Here is a 25,272-nt window from a genome sequence, read left to right as displayed (position 1 = left end):
CAAGATATATATGTGACCAGAGAATGCCAATTTTACTGTGACCACTGTTCTTCCTATAGCATACTTCCTCTTGCTCTTCTCCCTCCCCCACCTTAACAGATTAAGCTTTTTAGGGTAGGGACATGGCTTTATCTATCTGTAAAGAACCATGCATACCTAATGCACTACAGAGATATAAAGAAAAGGAGTACCTTGTGGCACCTTAAAGACTAACGAATTTGAGCATAAGCTTTCATGAGCTACAGCTCACTTCATCGGATTCAACAGAGGTACAGTGGTTAATGTCAAAAACATTACAATTGCCTTATACATAAAGGTTACTTCTGTATTTGCAATGCACCCTGGGTTAGGTATTCTATATAAGCAAACAGAATATTATGGTAATGTTATCGAACACAAAACTTGAAAGGTTTTTTTGAAGCTTTTAAAGCACCATATTAATTATAGCATAAAAAGACAGTTTTAAAAGGAGAAAAATGGCAGCCCATAATAAAGGAGGGAGGCAGATGAAAACTTAAGGGCCACCATCAGCCTGTCCATGTGAATACACTGGTTTGATAAATTCCCTCTAGAAATATACTTTTGGTCTGGAATAAGGGAAGAGGAAAAGATAACTAAGTGAATATAGTTGCCACAAAAGATGGTTTTGTTTTTAAATCAGGAATTTTTTCTTATCCATTTACCTGAGAAAAGCACAGACTGCCATGGTGTTAATTGCTGCACAGCCTTTCAGTCTGTGAACTAAGGGGTCCTCTCCTATTCAGATTTATCATTCCTGTTCAAATTTAATCTCTTCTCCTACATTCTGGCAACTTCAATCTTCTATGCAATATAAAAGCATAGGGAACTTTTCATTTTCAGAATTTGTCACATAAAAATGAATAAACATGCACAGATGTCTAATATGAGTTTTAGTCTTGCATTGTGTTTCTATTTCCTTCTATTCAAATTCATGTACTTAAATTTTAGATTTTGCACTGCTGTGTAAAAGTGACAGTCAATTTCATGTGAAAAAATTGCAAAGCACTCAGACCAATTGCAGTTCTCCAGAAAAATGACCAGTATGTGGATGTAGGTGCAAACTACAAACATTTTTTTATTTTCCTTTTTTTTGTAAAGGGAGGGGTGTAGTATGCCACATTTCCCAGACAGATTTCACTTGGCTATTATTTGTTGCTTTATTTCAGAATTCTTATAAATGTGGGCATTATTCTTTTCATCAAGTTGACATTGACCATTATGCTGCATTTCTAAATATAAATGCACCATTCTTTAGTAGGAAATGGGGACAACTGAAATAGATTATAATTTGGGACTTAAATTCACTGATCCCAAATTAACATTCAGAAAAGCACTCTTGGCATCAATACATAGACCCTGTTTCCAAGAGACAGATAAGGACATACATCAGCAAGAATCTGAACGTACAATGACATTCAGCTGGAAATTTATTTTTTAGTTTTGGATACTATAGAAGACAGTATTAAATCACTAAATGCAAGAGATAGCAAAGGGGACATAAAAGTTAAATAGTTCATGCTTAGCTGTTTATGGGTCATTACATTCAATTTTCCCCAACCATTACTCTTTAAAAAATTATATGGATTACAAATTGAGAGCTAAATTACTAACTGTCTAATATGGGTTTTATTTGGGGAAGGGGTGCGTGAAAGATGCGGGAATGGATGAAGTGCCGTGGAAGCTTCTGTCCTTAAAGCCATCTTCTACTACTAAAGCATCTGAGGAGAACCCAAGATTCTTTCATTGTAGCAGTAGGGGTAGCCAGGAAGGGTCAGTCCATTACCACTCTGGAGGACGAGGAGGAGAGCCTCTCTCAAATTACCTGCAAACTGGTGTGTATGAGGGAAGCAGTGGTTGGAAGGGAAGAAGAAGAATTTCTATTCTATTATACAAGTGGCAAAGTACATGCGTTTGGCTGAAGCAGTAGTCTTCAGAGCTCCAGCTGCCACCACTTCAACAGGTACAGCATTCAGGAATGCGGGTGTTCATATGTAGCAGCATCTCTTTCCAGAACAGTTTTGGATATTCATGATTTTTGCCATTTAATTCTTGGTTGCATCTAGCAGCTGCACAGATTTTTGTGGGAATACAAATCAGACTTTTTTAAAGCTTCTGGGATTTTTTTTTAAATGGTGTTTACTTCATTTGTAAAGAAACAATTAAATACACTTGAGCAGAAAGTCACAGTTTAAACAAAACCTAACAGATCTTTAGGAAGTTACAAGGTACTGAAGTTGCCAGAAGTTAACAAAAGGAATAAAACAGAATGAAAACAACTCTCTAAATGTCCTGTCTTTCCCCACAGCTAATTCTGAAACTAATCTTTAACTGCTTATACTTGTTTCACAATGGTGGGGAAAATATTCAAGGCATTACTTAATATTTGATTTTAAAAATTAATCTGGTTCAGACACTATCTTTTCTAATCTGCTTCTACTAACGAAGAATTCAGTCAGTCAATAATATGCCTTTTGCCACTTGTATAACAGAATGCAAGTTCTCTCTGTAGTTGAACAAGTATTTGTGATAAATGTAAGGGTGCTTGGTAAGGACTACTGACCTGTATTCCAAGACATGGTTTTTGTATTGACTTTCTGGATTGCTAGGCCCAGATTCTTAGAGGTATTTAGACGTTGGTGTGCTCAGTGTTATAATGCCTAACTGATTTAGAAGCCTAAATCTGTATTTTCAAAAAGGGATTTAGGAACTTACAACCTAAATACCTTTAAAAATCTGGGCCTTAAGACTATATGGCTTTGTCTTAACTGAAAAAGTTGTGTTTTACCATAGGATAACTAAGGGCTTGTCCACACTGGCACTTTACAGCACTGCAACTTTCTCACTCAGGGGTATGAAAAATCACTCCCCTCAGTGCAGCAAGAGTCAATGCTGTAAAGCGCCAGTGCAGCAGACAGTGCACCAATGCTAGAAGACGCACTCCCAGCACTGGGAGCTACGCCCCTCGTGGAGGTGGGTTTTTTAGAGCACTAGTAACGCCCTCTCCCAATGCTCTGCTGCGATGACACAAGGCACGTTAAAGCGCTGCCAGTGTAGACCAGCCCTAACACAAATTAGCTGTTTTGCTGTAAAATCCTATTGGAGGTGAGAAAATGTAGTTTTACTGTAAGATAAACTAGGTGAGATCAACCATTAGCGGGGGAAGGGGATACAGTGTTAAACTTGCCTGGCTAGGTTGTGGTAAGTTGTCTTATCTCACTATAAAAGCCTAGTGAACTACTGTTTGTTAGTTACCTCACTGTAAAAAAGACACCTTTTTAAAACAAGGACAAAAGCCTTCCAGATGAGAACAGTTTCAAGCACCTATCTCACAGGTAAATACAGTCACAAGACTAGTGATTACAAGCCATTAAGACTGACTGGATCTAAAAGCTACCCAAATAATGGATAAATGATCATGGGGTGGAGAAAGAATGAGTCAGACTTCACACTTGGATCCTGTAACCAAGACACGACTAAGCAAAAAACTGGCTCTGGTCTACACAACAGAGTTAACTCTATAAGCGTCTACTGGTTAATCTACACTGGCTCGGGTGCACTGCCTACAGTAGCGCTTTATAGCGCTGAAACTTGCTGCGCTCGGGTGGGGAGAGGGGGAGGAGGAGGAAAGAGTTTCTTGAGTCGGAGATGGCAAAAACAGGCTTCCAGACCACTGCAGAACTACAGAACTATATCATGTGCATGGGGGTGGTGGGGCAGAAAGAGTCCCAGAGATAGGACAGACTCTTCTGCCAGACATCAGGAATGGTAACATACAAAAGCCAGTAGGAGAACACTTCAATCTTCCTGGACATTCAATAACAGATTTAAAAGTAGCCAGCCTTCAACAAAAAAACTTCAAGAACAGACTTCAAAAGAGATACTGCAGAGCTACAATTCATTTGCAAACTTAACACCATCAATTTGGGCTTGAATAGGGACTGGGAGCGGCTGGCTCACTACAAAAGCCATTTCCCCCCTCTTGGTATTGACACCTCATCATCAATTATTAGGAGTGGACAACATACACCCTGACTAAATTGGCCTTCAACATTGGTTCTCCACTTGTAAGGTAACTCCCTTCTCTTCATGTGTCAATATATATAATTTATGCCTGTGTCTGTAATACTCACGCCATGCATCTGAAAAAGTGGGTTATTTACCCACGAAAGCTTATGCTCAGATAAATCTGTTAGTCTTTAAGGTGCCATCGGACACCTCGTCACATTTATTGGAAGCAGAAGAATCAATTAATCTTACATAGGTCAAAAAGCAAAGATGGTAAAAACTCTGAATCACTCCCAAATAATGCTGAATTGAAAGTAAAAAAGAGGTGAAAATCTCCAAATACTATTAGTAATCTCCTAAACGCTCATGCATTCCACAATTCAAACCTTTAAAAATACTACTTTTATGGAAGAAACTGAGCACTTCATTTTAATATATAAAACATTTACTTTTAATAAATTCAAAACGCTTTACACATTTTTTCCAGTGACATAGTATGCACGTATAACATTAGTTTACAACTTTTCTTCCAGAAGAATTAGAGAAAGTTTCTCTATCTGGAGCTATTCATTCATTTAGCTGATGTACTGTATACTATCAACAAAGTTCGTTAAACTTCTCCGGTAGCAATGTTTAGATGGAGAAATGAATAGAAATGGTGTATCAGAAGTGTGTACCAGGTATGTATATGAAATTAAAAAAATAAATTTTACCAATGGACAAAGTAAAGTTATGTTGTTAAGTGTATACTAAGTAATCTATGGCCTCTTCCACAGATACTCTTGGATACTGAGTTATGCCTTCAACACAAATGCAACTGATTTTCACAAAAATTTCACTTTGTGATTAACTGTACTGAAGATTAGTCTATTTGTACCATCTAAAGAGTTTAAATTGGCTTGCTTTAAACCACCCACACAATGGATAAAAGAGTTTTGCTTTCCCAATAAAGCCAAAATCTAATTTTAAGTATGATATACATTAAGTACTAATAACCTTCCTTTACAAAGCAGAAAAAAAAATAGCAATTTGCACAAAATGTTTTACTAACCTCTTCCAAAAAAGGTTCAAAATTCACACCATAATTTTAGTAAAACAACAAAGACATGGATAACGTGAACATAAATGTTGGGATTTTGCTGCTTCAAGTAAAAATATTTCCCATGTCCTCTACAATGAGCACAGAAAATCATAGGTAATATTTATCTGCTAAGTTTCTTCCTGTATAATAAAGTGACTGACTGATTAATATTGCCACAGCCAGTCAGATCTGCCCCTCACATCCAAAACAATATATTTCATAGTTTCAGTTATGACTTGTTTACTGCAAAATAAAACAGCAGTAAATACTATGTGCCACAGGAGAGAATAATTTTTAAAATATCAGTATCTTCATATAGACAAAAGCCGTCAACAGGTGTCAACAAAAAGGTCACGCACAAGCTAGCTACGCTACAACAGAAAAGATTTCAAAACACAATGAAGCTTCATGAAAGGCTTTTAAAATATTCCGTTTAGAAACAATTCTGGGTGTCTCTAATTGTGTTACTATGGGTATTTGCATGAAAACAGCATCTCACCTTTGTGCTTTAGGTTATGTCTACACTTGCAGAGTTTTTGCACTGTAAATTTCACCGGTGATAGGGAACTGGTGAAAGCGCTGGTTTGTGTACTCACTTAATTCCTCAGGCGTCAGAGTGTTTACATTAGCAGCACTTCCATCTCCCATGAGAGCCGCGTTCCAGGGCAGCAAGTGTAAAAAAAACAAAAAACCCACCCCCCACGAGGGGAGTAGCTCCCAGTGCGGGTGGACTGTCTACAGCACTGAAACTTGCAGCACTGGGGAGGGTTTCCCACCCCGAGTGAGAAAGTTGCACCGCTGTAAAGTGGCAGTGTACACAAGTCCTTACTTTCAGCAGAAAGGTGAGCTGTGCTCTTGGGGACAGCTAATGGCAACATAGATATCAGTCTTTAAAAGAGATGCTACCCCAAAAAACTGCAAGAGAATATAGGTCAAGTATGAAATCTAGGAATAAAGGTTTGTTAAATATGCAGTGTAAATACACTATTAAGCCAAGGGATGATTTTGAGATATTTCATAGCTAACTGAATTTGTCTATGTTCAATATATTTCCCTGCTTGAAAAGCCCTGTTGGGAAAAAGGTCTTTGATGGTCTTCCAATTCCCTTTGCTCCTTTGGAGCAGGAAAATATAGGCAAATAGCCAGAAGAAAAGAGATTCCAGGAGCGACTGGTGCTAATAAACTTCCGCACTCTGAAGTAGGTGGTGAAAGGAGTCTAAATGTGAAACAGTGGTCTGAGCAGTGGAGGGAACCTGGACTTCCCAAAAAATGGAATAAAAAGGCTTCAGCAGTCAGACTGATTATACTCAGTAGTGCATGTCTGTATCTCTGGATGCTCATGTATGAGAAAGCAGAGCACTCCATTCCAGCAACTGATGGGACAAGGATGTTATCTCTTAACAGCTAGAGCATGATAGTGAATAAGGAGACTGGAACAAACACAGAATTCCAAGGAGCCAATGTTAATAATGGGGAATGAATAGGCCTATTTTAAAATATTTTTTCACACTTCTTAATTACAAAGCAATAACGGTATCATTAAATGATATCTGAACTAGATATTAGTACATACAAGATCAAACTTTGGACAAAATTTTATTCCTTTAAAGCACAGCATATATGTATGGGTTTCCCTTTGGGACACTGCCACCACAATCCTGCTGGAACACCCCTGAGGGAACACACTTTTGGCATCAGCCCTGGCTAGCAGAGTTGTTTTTTGTTTGGTTTATTTTTGCTTCCTAAGTGACTAAGTATTTCCTAGCTCCAATTGTCATAGTAAACATTTTTTCTTCCCAGTATTTAACAGGTAATAATGCAAGTATTACTGCAATGACAGCATTAATCTCAACTCTCTCCGTTCCCCTAATTCTGGCTCTGCAGAGATCTAAACAGGACAGGACTGAAATCCAAACTTCTAATCTATGACCGTTATTCAGACAAATATATTTTCCAAATATTCTGCAAACTTAATATAAATATAAGAAAAGGAGTACTTGTGGCACCTTAGAGACTAACCAATTTATTTGAGCATGAGCTTTCGCGAGCTACAGTGAAGTGAGCTGTAGCTCACGAAAGCTGATGCTCAAATAAATTGGTTAGTCTCTAAGGTGTCACAAGTACTCCTTTTCTTTTTGCGGAAACAGACTAACACGGCTGTTACTCTGAAACCTGTCAAACTTTTAAACTGGCAATTAGTCTTAATTTAAAATTAATACAAATTAATTTCAGGACACACCACACATACAAAGTCTGGCATAACAATAGAACTCCTATTGGAGAAATTGCTGGGAAAACTCATGGGATGCCTGCACTATATCTGACCTGTCGAAAAATGCTTAATACATTACAACGGAATTAGTCCCTCCCTCTTTCCATAATCACAAATATGCACTGATTCAGTCATCCTTAGGACTACCACTGACAATACAACAGAAAAGGCAGTGATCCTTACAAGATTTTAAAACTCAGGATGTTTAGCCATCATATGAGTAAGCATTTATGTTTGAATGATGCATAAATCAAAATATTTTTAGCATGCAATTCCAACAGCTACATCAGTTCATAGACAGGCTAGATTTCAGTGTACACCATCTCTACAGTCAAGTATTTAAAAATCCTAACTGAACTTGAAAAAAAGATTGATGGTACTATTAGTGGCAATTGCATTAAACTCTCTTCTATCTAAAACAATGATTTTTGCCTACCTGTAGCATTCAGCCAGCTTTTAAAAAGCTGTGCGGCTTTATTATCAAGATAGAGAACTTTGGAACAGCCAGAAGTCTCAAAATGTGACTTTAAAAGATCTTACATAGATATTTATGAATTCACTCACAGGGTTCAAAATACTCAGATTTATTTTCATGCAGCTAAGGTGGACTGATTTTAAAATGAAGTAAATCATTAATTTTAACCATACTTTTAAAGGAAAATAACTTGATTTAAAATAGAACTGTAGTCATTTCTTTTTTCTCCCAGTTTTCTAAAGTATATTCTCTTTGGTTAGTAGTAAGGTCAAAACATTTTGGTCATCTATTTGATGTATTAAAATTATGAGTTGCCTATCTAACCGTTCTTTTTGAAAGGAGACATGGTTAGCTTCCTCCCGCTGGCTGGTACGTAGTAAAACTGCAGAAATAGCTTCAGCTACATTTTTAAAGTTGACATAAAAATAAGTGGCCATCTCCACAAAGCTGATTTGCTCCAAAACTGCTATTTATAATTTACATCACATTAATCACTCCTAGCATACAAGGGAAACATAGGATGTACTAGATTTTATCAATACAAAAATATACTGCAGTCATTACCAAAATGAGAGCAGTAACACTATCACAGATTTTCCCCAGGGTCTATTGCACTGTATTTATAGGGAGACATTATGGTCACCAAACACACACCAAAACAGAATTTGACTTGCTCCCACGTAATCACACACATTGTCACACACCAGCAGAATTAAGCAGCAACTTACTTTATTTATTTATTTTATTGTTGTGGTGGGGGAAGTGAAACAATTAGATATGACCCAAAATATACAGGAAGCGCATCTAAGTAAGAAGATGGTATTTTTTAAATAAATAGTCACTTTTCTGAAGAGTTACAATTTTCAGGAACCATTTCTGCCAGTTAGACCCACAGAGGCAGAATCCAGCTCCACTGAAGACAGTGAGTTTCTGCATGGACACAATGGTTTACCTATATAAAGATTCAATTGTGGGACTGGCACTTAAAACCTTGTCTACTCAAAGTTAGACCAGTTTAATTCAATGTGTGTTCTTAATTCAGTTTTCTTGTAACAGAGTTCTTGGACAAGGGTGTATGAATATTGATGCATTTTGAACATAATTAGAGTCATGGAGGATAAAAAAAATAAACCAATTTAAGTGGAACAAAAGGAAAAGAACAGCTATACTAAAAACTGATTTGATTTCCCCATTAATGCACAAACACTAAAAGCAGCTTTTTATTCATGCAGTTACATAGGTGTTGTTACTAACAGAAGTTGCATACAATGCTGATGTGAATTACACACATTAAATCTTCTAGCTGTTTACGCCTTTTCATGTGTTAATATTTACAATGGATTAAAACAAATGTCATCTCAAAGGTACACCTTGTTTGTCTTCCTTCTCCCTCCGGAGTACTGTTTAGTTGCTCTTTAGGAAAGCTTGCAACATTTAGCACAATAGAATGTAAGTTATTGTAATTAAACATCATGACTACTCTGTCAAGCCATCAACAGTGAAGTTAAACATTCAGTTTCATCTTGGTTTAAAAGTAGTATCAAAGAATAAAGCTTTATTGGAGGTTCTCAATTCCAGGTTCATAATAGAACTGCCTAAACTAGGTAAATTCGGCAAAGATTTCATACGATTGCTAACACTATTCAGCTTCTCAATCATTAGCAACGTTGGGCAGTTTTCCCATGTACCTCACATTATATTAAGAATTTATTTCATGGTAATAGTTTGGCAGAAATATCTATATGCAAAAGACAACAATCATTTTATTCAGTAACTAACCCTATAGTTATGAAAATAATTTTCTAAAAGAACTTCAACCAAAAACTTTAAGTGTTATATGAGCTACAGCTGACCATAAACATCTTCAAACAGAAAATTTCACCACCCCAGAAGCAATCCAGAATACAAGATACAATGCCTACTAAAGGTAGAAAGTACTATATGGGCTCTCTTCCATTATTCTCACAGGATTACACATCTTTTTTTGACAATCTTCATAAAGAAGAGTATTTTCTATTTCACTTCCTTTAAAATCCACTTTATAAAATTATTTTCCTTATTAAAATTCTTCCTTAAGATTTCATAAAGCATTTAATCTTTTTTTAAAAATATTTATTCAAGAGAATTACAGACAAAATCCTTTAGACAAATTTAGGGGCACTATGGCATGTGTTTAGGGACAAAGTTTTCGCTTTGCATTTTTTGGTGATGTAGCCCATTTAGAAATCAGTCCACAACTGACCGTTTTAACATCCTTGAAGAAGGAAGGGATTATATAACAAACAATATTTGATAAAGTTTGAACATCCAAGGTACTGTATCTTAACTTAAAAAGAAAAGGAGTACTTGTGGCACCTTAGAGACTAACCAGTTTATTTGAGCATGAGCTTTCGTGAGCTACAGCTCACTTCATCAGATACATACCGTGGAAACTGCAGCAGACTTTATATATACACAGAGAATATGAAACAATACCTCCTCCCACCCCACTGTCCTGCTGGTAATAGCTTATCTAAAGTAATCGTCAGGTTAGGCCATTTCCAGCACAAATCAAGGTTTTCTCACCCTCCACCCCCCCACACAAATTCACTCTCCTGCTGGTGATAGCCCATCCAAAGTGACAACTCTTTACACAATGTGCATGATAATGAAGTTAGGCCATTTCCTGCACAAATCCAGGTTCTCTCACTCCCTCACCCCCCTCCAAAAACCCACCCCCATACACACACAGACTCACTCTCCTGCTGGTAATAGCTCGTCCAAACTGACCACTCTCCAAGTTTAAATCCAAGTTAAACCAGAACATCTGGGGGGGGGGGGGGGGGGAGGAAAAAACAAGAGGAAATAGGCTACCTTGCATAATGACTTAGCCACTCCCAGTCTCTATTTAAGCCTAAATTAATAGTATCCAGTTTGCAAATGAATTCCAATTCAGCAGTTTCTCGCTGGAGTCTGGATTTGAAGTTTTTTTGTTTTAAGATAGCGACCTTCATGTCTGTGATTGCGTGACCAGACAGTCGGAGAACACTTCAATCTCTCTGGTCACGCAATCACAGACATGAAGGTCGCTATCTTAAAACAAAAAAACTTCAAATCCAGACTCCAGCGAGAAACTGCTGAATTGGAATTCATTTGCAAACTGGATACTATTAATTTAGGCTTAAATAGAGACTGGGAGTGGCTAAGTCATTATGCAAGGTAGCCTATTTCCTCTTGTTTTTTCCTCCCCCCCCCCCCAGATGTTCTGGTTTAACTTGGATTTAAACTTGGAGAGTGGTCAGTTTGGACGAGCTATTACCAGCAGGAGAGTGAGTCTGTGTGTGTATGGGGGTGGGTTTTTGGAGGGGGGTGAGGGAGTGAGAGAACCTGGATTTGTGCAGGAAATGGCCTAACTTCATTATCATGCACATTGTGTAAAGAGTTGTCACTTTGGATGGGCTATCACCAGCAGGAGAGTGAATTTGTGTGGGGGGGTGGAGGGTGAGAAAACCTTGATTTGTGCTGGAAATGGCCTAACCTGACGATTACTTTAGATAAGCTATTACCAGCAGGACAGTGGGGTGGGAGGAGGTATTGTTTCATATTCTCTGTGTATATATAAAGTCTGCTGCAGTTTCCACGGTATGTATCTGATGAAGTGAGCTGTAGCTCACGAAAGCTCATGCTCAAATAAACTGGTTAGTCTCTAAGGTGCCACAAGTACTCCTTTTCTTTTTGCGAATACAGACTAACACGGCTGTTACTCTGAAACCTATCTTAACTTAGTTGAGGTAAGCCTGTTTTTATCAAAGAAGGTTTAACACACAAAGACGCATCAATAAAGGAGTACTAAACATATAAAGACTGACTGCCACCTAAGGGTTGTTCTTGTTAATCTGCAGTTTCAACTGTAAACGACAGTACTCTCAATAGCAGCAAATCAAAAAATAATACAGCTTCAACATTATATTTGTAACTGGAAAAGTAGCCTACTATAGCCAAATGCACCATGATTAAATCTCAGAGTACATAGCAAAGGAAACTGATTACAGCAGACAAAAGGTGTAAAATATTGTTTAGAAATCTAGATATAATTCAATTTTTATTTTGAAATAGTTCTTATTCTGTTCATGATATGACCAACCTACAAATATTATATCTATCAAATTATTACAGCGGACACATATCTAGTTATATTTTGATTGAAAAACAAAAATAAAAATACAATGCATTGTATGCTATATATCCTTTAACGAGAAGGAAGCTAGTTAGAGTTTGAAGACTAGAGTTAAGAAATCAAAACCCCTGGAGTAAGCATGGAGGCTAAATATACTATATCAGAGTTACAAACAAAATTTGGTGCCTAGATGCCAGTGTAACTACACAATATAACTTGTGCAGATAGAACAGACAAAAAAAGGAAGCAGAAAAGACAAGGAAAATATATAGTTAAACAGGAAAATAAAGTTTATTCAAACCAATAAGGTATTCCTTCAAACCATGGAAAAGATGCCAACAGAAAGCAACATACCACGATAGGACAAAATGCAAGGTGGAAATTAAAAGGGCACCTGAAGAGAAAACCAAGAAATTCTTTAACTTCAGAGGCAGAAAGCCTACTAAACAGGTCGCGGTCATCTGCTCTCCTGGTCTACCATGGAATAAAAAGAACATTACAAAAAAGAGGATACAATCATTACAGAGAAAAGTTAAACTACTACTTCTTTGCATCAGTTTTCATCACAGAGGATGATTGAAATATAGCCAGTACAGATGCTACACTTTGCGGACAGACAGAAGATATTGTCTCAAAGCTTGAGGTGTCAGAAAAGTGGTACTGAAACAACTAAGGGTAAGTCTCAAGCCAGATCATATCAGGGAAAATCGGCAGAGAAAGTAATAATTAGTTTAAGTACTGAAACTTTGTCTTCTCTTTGGTACTACTGCCTATCGTTCACCTTAAGAGCTGTAATGCTAGTACGCCAAGTTGTTTTTTTTTTTTAAACGAGCAGTACAATTACAGCAAGTTAAAATTACATTCTATAAGCATTTGATTATCTATCCCAATAGTAAATCCGAAGGTGAAAATAAATGTCTCAACAACCTGCTCAATGTTTCTGATCCATTTTAATGTCCAACACCCCTTTGAAAAAAAGCTATCAACTGCTGTCCATTTCACATCTTTTGAATATGGAGCTTTCATCACCACAAAGCTTTCAGTTGATTTACAATACCTGCGTGACAAAAATTAGATTTCTACCTTTTGATGTACTGAGTGTATTCCTGAAGGAGTAATTATAGTATTGTAGTAATGTTTATATTTTTGTTGGCAATTCATTTTAAGGTTCTATTTCAGTTGCTTATATCTTTTTTTCAACCACCACCACATTACCTACTGAACAAGCATTTCTGAAGTTTAATTTAAGGAGTGAGAAATTTTCAGAGTGTTAATTTTTTTCAAATGGTGTTGGAGTTTGATTAAATCTAGCTCAGTGACTTAAGTTATCCAATGCAATGCCAGAGATGATAGGCTCATAGACTTTAGTCAGAAGGGACCATTATGATCGTCTAGTCTGCCCCCCTGCACAATGCAGGCCACGGAATCTCACCCACCAACTCCTGTAACAGATTCCTAACTTATGGCTGAGCTACTGAAGTCCTCAAATCGTGGTTTATAGTCTTCAAGGTTCAGAGACTCCTCCAGCAAGTGACCCGTGCCCCACGCTGCAGAGAAAGGCGAAAACCCCCCGGGGCCTCTGCCAGTCTGCCCTGGGGGAAAATTCCTTCCCAACCCCAAATATGGCAATCAGCTAAACCCTGAGCATGTGGGCAAGACTCACCAGCCAGACACCCAGGAAAGAATTATCTGTAGTAACTCAGATCCCTCCTCATCTAACATCCCATCACAGGCCATTGGGCATATCTACCGCTAGTAGTCGAAGATCAATTAATTGCCAAAATTAGGCTATCCCATCATACCATCCCCTCCATAAACTTATCAAGCTTTGTCTTGAAGCCACATAACAGCTTGGTTTCCCAGTGTTATGGTTTCTATACAGCAACCTTAATTCCAATCCCTTGCATGTATGCACATTATAATAGGACAGGGACTCCATTTATTTCTATTTAGTTGCATCTTATTATATAATTAAACAGCCAAACAAATGGCTGCACAATTGCCTCTAAACTGTGCCACCGTACTGAACCACCTAAAGACGTTTCCATGGTAGATTGAATCCAGTCCTAGCACTGACTGACGGTTTTGACTGACAAAATGTTGAGCAGAAACTTTAACCCACTGCAGAAGTGGCAGACCTGGATATGAAAAAAGAGTGTTCTAGAAGATCATTCCCCAGCCAAAAGAAATAATATCTATTTATGAATTATACAAGAGACAATCAGTTAAGCTTAAAATCTCAGTATTTTGTTCCTAGACAAGTATACTTTTCCTCATAATTCCTCTAACTTTCACATACTGTCAAAGAAATAAGTTACAGAATACAGATATATTTTTTAAAAAATTTACAGAAAGTCAACAGGTTGGTTAAAGCTATTTTCCACAATGATTAAGTTCTGAGTTTTTAATGGTTAATTTAATTTATCTCAAATCTAGAAGTGATGACAGGGAATTAGTGTCTTCAGGAACAGTGTTTTTTTTTCAATTAATCATCAAACTGGATTGGATGAAGGCAGGTAATGAAATCACCACCTCAGCAAGTGATGAATCCACTAAAAGTTATACTCAACTGTTCTGAGAGTGAGAATTTGATGTATACAGCCTCATTATTAAGTTATTTTTATGTTACCTGCTCACTGTAGTAACTTAATTTTAATATGCTGTGTGTACTAACACCAAATCCAATGAACCAACGCTAATGCTTAAAATATCCATGCTGTTTCCAAAATCTGGTAACTAATTGTATCAATATATACTGATATGGAGACAGCAGGCATATTTACTTTATTTTATAAGTTTTAAGAGGATGAAATTAAGACCCAAATTCTGCTTTGTTGCATCTATGAACCTTGCAAACTGGTGATGTTCACATATATTGGACAGCAATTTCTGTAATTTCATGACTGACCCTGAAAGGTCTTGGCAAGCAGTATATGACACAGGTTTAGAAGGCAATGCTTTGTTTGTAAGAACGTACCTACAGAAGTACACCAAATCTCTATCTTCTCTAACAACTAGTACAAGTGATGCATACAAAACCAATTGATGCAAGAGTCAGGCACACAGTTACTAAAATCACAAAGGAATAACATTCCAATAAGTCTGCATTACAGGGTATCTGGCCAAGAAGAAATGGAGCTTATCACTAATCTAATGTGCCCTCCAATCATTACTCCAAGTCATTTTTAGCTGTAAAAACAAAGATAACCAAACAGCTAGATGACATTTTAAATAATCCATAATTCTCATCGGTGATCCACACTACTATAAAACCAATTCCAGTTGCACACAGATTTGCAGACCTATTACTGATTGGAGTATTAGATAGTGATTCTAGTCTCACAACTCAGACAGCTGTTAAAATTCATGTTTAAGAGTTTTGGCTCTATAGAAAATGATTAGTGTTGTCTTGCAAACAAAAAACTTCACATGCTTTTAAAATTTGTTACTTTACTCATGAATATGCACAACACAAAAGGGATTATTTCAGTATCCACTGGCCATGTCCATGCCATAAAAGGTCAAATTGAGGCTCTCAGGATGTTTAAAGCCGCTACAAATCCTGTAGGACAATGCAATGCCACACTTCCTCATACAGACTCTCTCAGCCAACCAGCCTGGAGCTTTCAAGCCAAGTCTCTCAAGTGCTCCATATTGCATGGTACACTCCACATTTTAGGTCCCTTTTCTCATCATCATCTGTTTAGCTGCTCTGAGTCAAAGACTGTACAGCAGAAAAGCTGATTAAAAGTTGGTTCAGCTCTCTCTCTTCCCCGCACCTACCTCTTCTCTAGGATTCCAGCCCAAAACCATAAAGAGAGAAGTTAGAAAGATAGGAGTCTAAAGGGGGAAGAATTATGGCCCTATGTATGCTAAGACACCTGGGGAGGGGGAGCATCTACAAGCTGTCTTCAAGCTGCATAGCTCCACTATGTACAAGGTACACATAACCCAGCCCTATCAAATCTTACCTCCCCAAGCAGCTCAGAGAGACCTCCCACAATCTGGAAAATTATTCCTTCCCCAAATCCTCCCACCGCTGTATAGCTTAAATGGAGAATTCCTCACCCTGCCCCAAGTACCCCTTCTCCACCTGGGCAATGACCCCTGGAAGCTGTTTATATACAGTACTTACACATTGTTCTTGTCAATTATGCAGCAACACACAGCAAAGCATACGTGTCCCACCATTTAGTCATTTGTCACTGATTTCAATGGTTTACTTCACAGATTGGATCCCTAACTGTTAAACCTGCCAAACACCACCTCATGAGAACAGCAGGAGCTGATGTAGAAGGTGGCACTGGAGAGAGAACACTTAAAGTGAACAGAACAAGAGGTCCATCCTATACGCCATCTGCATTTCCTTCCCCCACCACTACTACATATCTGATGGTTTTGACAAACATTTCCTATTTTGGGAACCATATTTAAAACAGTGTGTGCCAGGTTTGGACAAGATACTTTACTTCAACTTTATGGCAGAAATCAAATCAATCACAATCAATGCTGATACTTCTTATTTTGTTTGTATACTGGCCTAGGAGCAAGATTTTACTTAAACCATTTTTAACCTCAATTACCTGAAATTATCTCCTAAGCCAATTCCCAAATGTGTTTGGGAGAAAAGCAGACAAACATAAGCAAAGTATTCATCTTCACTAGAAGTGGCCAATTATTTCTCATTATCCTCAACTTGTTACTTTTTCTATCTAGAACCTCCATTCTTCTTCCCTTAATACCATCCAAAAGCTTTTTTTACATTTCTGGTCTATGTGCTTGATGTTTCCTGCAAACAGTTACATTCATCACCTTTTCTCATTCAGCTCTTGATAAAGTTTATCACTAGAGCTACGATTTTGTCACAAAAAGAAAAGGAGTACTAGTGGCACCTTAGAGACTAACCAATGTATTTGAGCATAAGCTTTCGTGAGCTACAGCTCACTTCATCGGATGCAAGCTTATGCTCAAATACATTGGTTAGTCTCTAAGGTGCCACTAGTACTCCTTTTCTTTTTGCGAATACAGACTAACACGGCTGCTACTCTGAAACCTGATTTTGTCACAGAATTTTTTAATAAATTTCATGGCAGAGGTATGGGAAAAAGATTAAGCCATGGAAAGAGGGCTGTGGAGTGGCGTCCCAGTGTGCGGGGGAGTGGGGGGTTGGAGAGCAAGTCCACCCCACAGTGCTGGCTCCTGTCACTCCCATAGGCTCCTGGCAGGTTTCCCCTGCCCTTGCATCCCCCTTCCCTGCTGGGAGCGGGGGATGGGGGAGAGCAGGGTCCAGCTGCCCTGCTCTCCAAGGGAGCAGCTGGGCTCTAGCTGTCAGGCTTTGTCCACAGTTACACAACTCCAGTGAAATTGACAAGAGCGCTAACAGAGGTAAGTAATAGTATCTACACAGACACTACAGCACCCTGACTACAGGCATAAGCCCTGAGCCTCTCATGTAGATGGAGTTATTACGCCGGTGTTGTAGTGCACTTACATCAGCAGGACAAGGCTGTAGTGTAGACACTGACATAAATTAGGTCAACAAGTTTTCCCAGAAAAGTGCAAGCATAGACAAAGCCTAACTTAAGGTAGAAAGAAAGCAGACTACTTTAAAGCAGATACAATAACTCAAAAGCAAGGAAATTCAGAAAATTAGGTTTACACTTGCAAAAAACACACACTGAAAAGTATGGAAGTACAAAACTAGAGCATCTTAACTTTGCCACCAGATATGCACCACCCTGGGTGTTCTTCATGGGAGGGAGGGAAGGGGAGCACAATAGGTCTATGACAAGTATAACCTGTTAAATCCCAAATACTTAAGCCAAGTCTATACTTAAAACCTGTATCAGCATAGCTATGTCAGGGGTGTGAAAAACTACCCCCCAGTGACATAACTATGCTTACAAAAATCCCAGTGTAGACTCAGTGCTTCTGTTGGCACAGTTAATATCATTTGGGCTTATGCCACCATAAACTCTGAAGATACTACCTAGACCAGTGGTCCCCAAACTGTGGAGCGCACCCCCCCACCAGGTGGAGGAATATCTGGGGGGCACAGGCCAGGCCAGCCCCAACAAGAGGGCGGGCGGGGAGGGAGTACCACTCAGTCCTGCTCTGTCCCCAGCTCTGCTCCGGCTCCACCCCCAGCTGCCAGCCCCTGGCCACAGCTGCAACTCTGCTCCGAGCCCAAGGGGGACGCAGATACATTCTATTACATAGAGGAAAAGTTTGGGGACCACTGCCTTACACACACACACACACACACCCCCCACCCACAGGTTTCCAACAAAACAGCAAAATATTTTAAACCCTTTATATCTCAGGGCTTGTCATATACAGTGCACCTATGCCACTATAGCACTTTAGTGAAGACACTCCTACACCGACAGGAGAAGTTCTCCAGTTAGCATAGACAAACCATCTCCCCCCAAGAGACTGTAGCTACACCGACAAAAAGTTCTCCTGTCAACACAGCACTGTCTACATGGGGAGTTAGGTCAGTTCAAACTATGTAACGCAAGGGTGTTGATTTTTCTCACCCCTGAGCGATGTAGTTATACCTATATAGGTCTGTAGTGTAAACCTGACATCAGTGTTTTGCCTGCAGCTCCAGCTATCAAACCACATTCAGTGAGGTTTACCATGCATTATACAGGTAACCGAACTATAAAAGCATGGAGACTTTTAGATGTCTGCAACTACAAGTAACTCTGTGGATAGTAAAGGGTTAAAATGGTTGTAAAACTTCCAGCCCTTGATATGAGGGGAACATATGAGGAAGGTGACTCGGTCTCTGGTATATCAGAAGCACAATACTACTTTGTGCTTATACAGTTAATTCCATCCAATGATCTCAGAGTTTGCAACTATTAATGCAGTAAAGATGTCCCCTGCAATTCATTACCTCATTTTTTCAGATGAGAAAATAGTTATAAGATGTTACATGACTTGCCCAAGGTCACACAGTCTGTCAGAGTTAGGAACAGAACCAAGATACCCTGGGGAAAACAAAAATCCATCCCTTAGCCATTTTTCAGCCTCCCAAAAATGAGAGGGTGGTTATTTCACTGTATTAGGGCTACATGGCTCTTATTATGAATGCCAAAAATATATAGTGCACAGGCATACTGGTGGAGGATAAGCAGAGATACAAGAGCAGAATTAAGGTTATTCAGGGTACCTTAAATCCACATTTCCATACTTTCCAGAAATTGTTCTGTTTTTAAGCATAACTAATTTTGAATTTCCTCACTTTCAGACTTTTTAAAACTATTGTATATTAAAAGTTATCAATATGCATACTGTGTCACAGTGTTCAGTGTCAGAATTTCCTTTGATCTTTCCTTATTTTTTTTAATCTGAGTTTTAAAGAATATCTTTGTACTTGATGGACATTATGGGCCCTCAAACCTTTGCTATCTTTTTAAAAAGAATCTTAACATGGTTCAAACATAGTAGATTGGGGGAGGGCACAACTAACGAATTAAAACAATTACATTGGGGGCGGGGAATGAATAGCATTAAGAGAACATCTCACACCACATAACCAGATTTCAGGCACTGTTCACAGCATGCAGCAATCCTACAGCTTCATTCATCATACAGCAGCTGCTATTACCAGAGTAGCTAGTTGTGCTTTACAACTAATTTCTAAAATAAGTCAGATTAACTTAATTTTCCACCAACACACTTACAAGTGATCAATACTTCATTCCTCAATATTTCAATTACATTTTAATACATGAAATAAGTTGAATGTCACAGATTTGACAAACATTCAGAAAGAAGGAAGCAAGGAAGCAATAGAAGTCCAGTCTGTTGTTTTGACCTTCAGGAGGAGTCCACGCAGAATCCTGCTGAATCGGAATTAATTTCCAAACTGGATACAATTAACTTAGGCTTGAATAGAGACTGGGAGTGGATGTGTCATTACATAAAGTAAAATTATTTCCCCATGTTTATTTCCCCCACCGCTCCTCGGATGTGTCTGTTAACTGCTGGAAATGGCCCACCTTGATTATCGCTACAAAAGGTTCTCCCACCCCCGCTCTCCTGCTAGTAACAGCTCATCTTAAGTGATCACTCTCCTTACAGTGTGTATGATAACACCCATTTTTTCATGTTCTGTATGTATATAAATCTCCTCACTGTATTTTCCACTGAATGCATCCGATGAAGTGAGCTGTAGCTCACAAAAGCTTATGCTCAAATAAATTGGTTAGTCTCTAATGTGCCACTAGTACTCCTTTTCTTTTTGCAAATACAAAATAACAGGGCTGCTACTCTGAAATGGGCCATTACACATATTGAATCTATTTCCCTAAGTGAAGTATCCTCACACCTTCTCGTCAACTGTCTAAATGGGTCATCTTGATTATCACTACAAAAGTTTTTTTCTCCTGCTGACAATAGCTCATCTTAACTAATTAGCCACTCACAGTTTGTATGGTAACTTCCAACGTGTGTGTGTGTGTGTGTGTGTGTGTTCCATTCTATGCATCCAATGAAGTGAGCTGTAGCTCATGAAAGCTTATGCTCTAAAAGTTGTTAGTCTCTAAGGTGCCACTAGTACTCCTGTTCTTTTTGCGGATACAGACTAACACGGCTGCTACTCTGAAACCATTCAGAAAACAGTAATACTTTAATTCTGCACCATAAACCGTATATACTCGATCATAAGCCGGTTAGTTTATAAGCCGACCCTCCCAAGATGGATACGTAAAAATAGAAAAATTTTATGACCCATTCATAAACTGACCCTATAATTCAGGGGTCAGCAAACTTTGGCTCCCGGGCCATCAGGATAAGCTGCTGGCGGGCCGAGATGGTTTGTTTACCTCAAGCGTCCGCAGGCACAGAGGTAAACCTAAGTAAACGAAGTGTCCCCGCGTGCCAGCTGCTTACCCTGACGGGCCAGGACAGCAACTGGCGGGGAAATTTGGGGGTGGGGTTGGGGGGTGAGCTGGGGGTCCCACATGACCCCACCTCTAGCCCAGGACCCCCGAACTTTCCCCATCCCATCCCTTCCCACCTTATCTGGGGAGGGCCAGGGGAGGATGTCTCTGGCCTGGCTGGAGCTGCTCCGGCAGGCCACACCGGGTGGTGCAGCCACAGCGTGTTCCAGTGGGTTGGGGAGCACGGCCACAGCCTGCCTGGGGGGCAGGCCCAAGCAGCACAGCTGCAGCTGCTTCTGAGGCTGGGGGGAGAGCAGCATGGCCAGAAGCGGAGAGACTCTGGCCCCGCCTCTTCCCTTCTGGCTCTGCTGGCTGTGCTGCCTCTCCTTGCTCCCTCTGTTGGGGGAGGGGCTGCGTCCCACCTCTCCCCCTCTATACCCATTCAGAAGCCGACCCCCCTTCTCTGGTGCTTCCTTTTTTTACTTAAAATATTCGGCTTATGAACAAGTATATATGGTAGTTTAGTTTCTTTATAATCAACACTACATATTTTTACAGTATTAGCTTTAGGACTATTAGATTACATGCAACAGTACTGTAAGAAGAAAGCACAGATGTGATGTCAAATGAAAACCGTGCCACTTATTCATGAGGACCTCTGGTTACAATCACACTTATTCTTTTCCACTGAGACACTCAGGAAAAAGAGTGATTGATCAGAGCTTTAAGTCTACAGTAGTATATTAAATTTTATTGTGAATTACAAATATCTATTTGTGACAGGTTGGACTCTTCATTACAGTACATTAAAATGTTCAGCAAGACATTCTGCAAGTATTAATGACCTGCAGGGAAGCTCATACCTGACACTCGGCTGTAAGCGATCTGTCAGCCAGACCTAATTAGTCAGGAGTTCCAGAGAGGAATGCTGACAAGCCTAATAAGAAACCAGCACCTGACTTTCCTGGGGTAGACAGAACACACAGCAGCAGGGAGAGAGCTCAAAAAGGTCTGAAGGCTTGAAAACACCAGATATACTGACTCACTCACTCCTTTAGAGTGTGGACCTCTAAGAAAGATTAATCCCTTCATTATACTTTATCACAAATTCCATACTTTTGCATACCAAAGTGTATTTTAAGTAAATACATTTGTTCCTGAATTGAAGTGTAAACTATATCTTGACCTTTTTTCTTTTGTGGCTTTAGCTCTAAGCAGTCCTAGCCTCTTCTGTTTGAGACTTGAGTCACAGGTTACCTCTTTCCACCTGATGACTAGCTATAAGATGGACCAGGATTCCCCAGGATTCTAAAGTGTGTAGGTTCTTTTGAGAACAAGTTGCCACTGCTCTGTTCACACTGTTAAAGTGTAACATAAGCTTTCACAATTTAATGCGGACGGTCAAGATCTTGCCAAAAACTAATAAGGCTCTGATAGATTATTAGCCAGTTTCATTAAGTCTTATTATTTACTGATTTAACTATCTGAAGAGGCATTTATGTACAATACTTCATTCAAACTGCACAACTTGTGTGCTAGCAGGTCAGAATGTGGTTTACAATTAGACATCAGATTCCCATACTTCTGATGAAACAATTATACCACACTGTGGCTCAAATTCAGCTCAGAACTAGTTTAAAAAAAAAAAAAAAAAGCCAAGTAAAAGCTATACCATTGATAGCTACATGTGTCATTGGTAGTACAGTGGGCTCCCCAAAGTAACAGCACTCCAATATTTTGACTACACAATCCCTGGGGCACAAATTGTGTTGGAAACAGTTCTGAAAAATGCTTTAGATCACTACTGTTGTCTTTCTTCCACATCTAAAATCTGTCATCTTTTGTATCTCCTTTTGATTTTGTGGGTCTCCTCTCAATGTTCAAGATAACCACAAAACAAAAATAGTATAATTTCAATTCTGCATACAAACATGCACCATGAGACCTGCACCAGTAAGTGAAATTCATTAAGACTGAGTTGTTAGTTTATCTCACTCAAACAGGTTCAGGCATTGTTTCTATGCAGATATGATACCCTGAACATGAAACACAAAGCAAGCAGCAGCAACTCCGACAAGCATGCCACCTCCTCTTTCAGACATCAAACTGAGGAAATGAAAAAGGAGTTCACCCACTCCAGGTACTACTGAGATGGGGAACCAGGTTTATTTTCTCCTGAACACAATATGCACTGGAACATAGCTGGAAGCTCTGATCACTATATGAACATATAGAATGTAGAGAAAAAGAGATATTTCCTCCACTACAATTACTGAAAATTAGGGACATACCTAGCAAGCACACTTTTAGACTGTTTTTTTAAAACAGTGACCCGATACCATTAATTAACATCAAATAGAGGAATTTAACATACCAATCCTACTTAAAATAAGTCAGGTTACACCCCATCCTGCACAAAATAGTAAACTAATGTCATTTGCTATCAAATTATTTTTTGGTTGCTGATATCAATACTAGAGTACCTTAGGGTAGAGTTAGCCTGAAAAATCTTTAATACAGTAGCTATAATACTTTAGCAAATTTTATCTGCTAATAGTCTCCCCCCTCCATAAATCCAGCTTAATCCTGTTGTATAATAGTTGGCAGCAATTTCTTCATTAATTCTACATCAACTTGGTTAATATCGTACAGCTTCAGTTAATTATATTTACCCCAAGAAGGGCTCCTGTTTTTTACATTTCAAAAACTGTTTTAAACAGTGACTACAAAGGCTTTATTACTGATTCTAAATTCCCAATCCACACTCCTCTGAAGCACTGGACATTCTATTCTTATTCAAACATGCTAAAACCAAATAAATTCCTCAATTTCAACATGGAAACTAATCTCAAGGAAACAAAATTATGCTATATAATCTTACAACTCATTTAAAAAGATCTCCCTTTACGTTACCAATTAACTTTTTTATTTTTTATTTAAAAAAATATTAAGTTGGTTCTGCTTCTCTTGCCAGATTCCCCAGATACTTAACTGTACAATCTTCAACATATCAGGATACCAGCATTGCATATTTGATCTGGCATTCTCTATTTCATGGCCATAAATGAATTTTTTTTTACCTTGCAGATTGCACCAGAAATGTTTTGTCCTAAAAACTATCCACTGGTTGCTGATTACAATGACAGGTTTCAGAGTAACAACCGTGTTAGTCTGTATTCGCAAAAAGAAAAGGAGTACTTGTGGCGCCTTAGAGACTAACCAATTTATTTGAGCATAAGCTTTCATGAGCTACAGCTCACTTCATCGGATGCTGAGGGAGTGAGAGAACCTGGATTTGTGCAGGAAATGGCCTAACTTGATTATCATGCACATTGTGTAAAGAGTTGTCACTTTGGATGGGCTATCACCAGCAGGAGAGTGAATTTGTGTGGGGGGGTGGAGGGTGAGAAAACCTGGATTTGTGCTGGAAATGGCCTAACCTGAAGATTACTTTAGATAAGCTATTACCAGCAGGACAGTGGGGTGGGAGGAGGTATTGTTTCATATTCTCTGTGTATATATAAAGTCTGCTGCAGTTTCCACGGTATGCATCTGATGAAGTGAGCTGTAGCTCACGAAAGCTCATGCTCAAATAAATTGGTTAGTCTCTAAGGTGCCACAAGTACTCCTTTTCTTTTTGCGAATACAGACTAACACGGCTGTTACTCTGAAAACTGTGGAAACTGCAGAAGACATTATATACACAGAGACCATGAAACAATATCTCCTCCCATCCCACTCTCCTGCTTGTAATAGCTTATCTAAAGTGATCACTCTCCTTACAATGTGTATGATAATCAAGTTGGGCCATTTCCAGCCCACTAGCCGTCACCTTCAGCCCCCAACTAAAACCCCTCCAACGCATTATTAAGGATCTACAACCTATCCTGAATGATGACCCAACACTCTCACAAATCTTGGGAGACAGGCCAGTCCTTGCCTACAGACAGCCCCCCAACCTGAAGCAAACTCACCAACAACCACATACCACACAACAGAACCACTAACCTAGGAACCTATCCTTGCAACAAAGCCCGTTGCCAACTGTGCCTACATATCTATTCAGGGGACACCATCACAGGGCCAAATAACATCAGCCACACTATCAGAGGCTCGTTCACCTGCACATCTACCAATGTGATATATGCCATCATGTGCCAGCAATGCCCCTCTGCCATGTACATTGGTCAAACTGGACAGTCTCTACGTAAAAGAATAAATGGACACAAATCAGATGTCAAAAATTATAACATTCATAAACCAGTCGGAGAACACTTCAATCTCTCTGGTCACGCGATTACATACATGAAGGTCGCTATCTTACAACAAAAAAACTTCAAATCCAGACTCAATGATGATACAGATACA

The 25,272-nt window shown here is 39.0% G+C and overlaps 1 protein-coding gene across 6 annotated transcripts in view; it reads right to left on the bottom strand.

The window, feature by feature from the left end:
- The window catches only part of AFDN (afadin, adherens junction formation factor), a 217,634-nt gene that overhangs the window by 151,892 nt on the left and 40,470 nt on the right, over window positions 1-25,272 (bottom strand). The window lies entirely within an intron of this gene.

This window comes from Eretmochelys imbricata, chromosome 3 (genome assembly GCF_965152235.1).
Source record: "Eretmochelys imbricata isolate rEreImb1 chromosome 3, rEreImb1.hap1, whole genome shotgun sequence".
Classification (NCBI taxonomy): domain Eukaryota; kingdom Metazoa; phylum Chordata; order Testudines; family Cheloniidae; genus Eretmochelys; species Eretmochelys imbricata.
The sequence above is the reverse complement of the archived record's forward strand: the minus strand, read 5'-3'. Positions and strand labels throughout refer to the sequence as shown.